Source organism: Amphimedon queenslandica, unplaced genomic scaffold, assembly GCF_000090795.2.
Source record: "Amphimedon queenslandica unplaced genomic scaffold, v1.1 AMPQUscaffold_10817, whole genome shotgun sequence".
NCBI lineage: Eukaryota > Metazoa > Porifera > Demospongiae > Haplosclerida > Niphatidae > Amphimedon > Amphimedon queenslandica.
In genome coordinates this window covers 6396-7678 of record NW_003548935.1, presented here as the reverse complement: position 1 = coordinate 7678, position 1283 = coordinate 6396, and the positions used below count along the sequence as shown (strand labels likewise).

Below are 1283 nucleotides of genomic sequence, written 5' to 3'. Positions count from 1 at the left end.
AACACAGTCAGTCAGTTAATGTGTGTATATTATTATTTTAATACAGTATAATAGGTAAAATGATAATATTATATTATTTTATTAATGATGTTTGCTTGTGTGTTGTTCCAGGTGATGCTGGTTTTTGTACCAGTAAGTCATTACAGCTGCTAGGATGGAATGGGTGTGGTCTATCTTTTATCATGTGGCAGGAAACAAAAATCAATTGTACGTTTTATTAATGTATTGGAATCAATAATTATTGTCTCTCCCTCTCTCTCCCTTCATCACTCTCATTCTCACTTTTTCATTCTCATTCTCACTCTCATTCTGATTCTTTCTTATTTTTTATTCTCATTCTCTCTCTCTCTTTTTATATTCCTTGGTCCATTATGCCAGCTAGTCAACTTCAAATCACAAGCTAATGTAAGCATATACCATATACATGTATCTGGTAATTATACTATATCCCAACTGAGTTTGACAGCAGCTGCTTGGAATACCTTAAAGCCACTTATTTTAAGTAAACAAAATTTTGCGATTCTGCTCATTTTTTCAATTAATAACTGTTAAAAACGTAAATTATTAATAAATGCGAGTACTAATTTTTGCAATTTTAAAGCCACTTGCAAAAATTAGTACTCGCAAATAATAGTGGCCTTAAGGTATATACATCACTAATGATGTCTTATAATGATATTCATAGAAGCATGGCTGATATTTTACAGCTGCATGGTTGACCTGTATTTCACTCTTAAATGGGTTTTGTTTGTTCTGATAAGCAGTACAATAGCTGCTGGAGTCAACTAGTCTTCATAAAGGCCATCATTATCAAAAGATTTTGCTCTGTTAGCTTTTTATAGAAGAATTATCAGTTTGGGCAAATGACTACATGTTCTTATGTAAGCTATGACATAGACAAATTGTCATAAAACCTCATTTTGGTATGCCATCGGGTTTATAGGGAGAACCCGGTTCTCAGGGTTCCCAAGGGCTGAGAGACCCAAGACCTGAGATCCTGTGATGGCATTGGGCGACTAAGAACCTGTGAAAGTTTCATCCTTATCCCACATTCCTATAAAAAGTTGTTCCAGTTCTTTTGGGTCAAACTCAGTTGGGATATAGTATATCTGTTTTAATTTTTGCATTTAAATGATATTTCTCTCTTTTCATTCTTTCTCTTTTTTAGAGCAGAAGATTCTACATGATAACTTACAATTATATTGACTATGATTTTTGGTAATTTTTATTGTGCTTTGTGAATTGTTTTTATAAAGTTTTATTGTCAAACTCAATCACTGGTA

General features: G+C 32.7%; 1 long non-coding RNA gene across 1 annotated transcript; it reads left to right on the top strand.

Annotated features, from left to right (window-relative positions):
• The first annotated feature begins 358 nt into the window (after positions 1 to 358).
• On the top strand, positions 359 to 1283 carry LOC109589847 (uncharacterized). The gene is made up of 2 exons (XR_002188972.1): positions 359 to 405; positions 1169 to 1283. It is a non-coding gene; the product is annotated as an uncharacterized LOC109589847 (long non-coding RNA).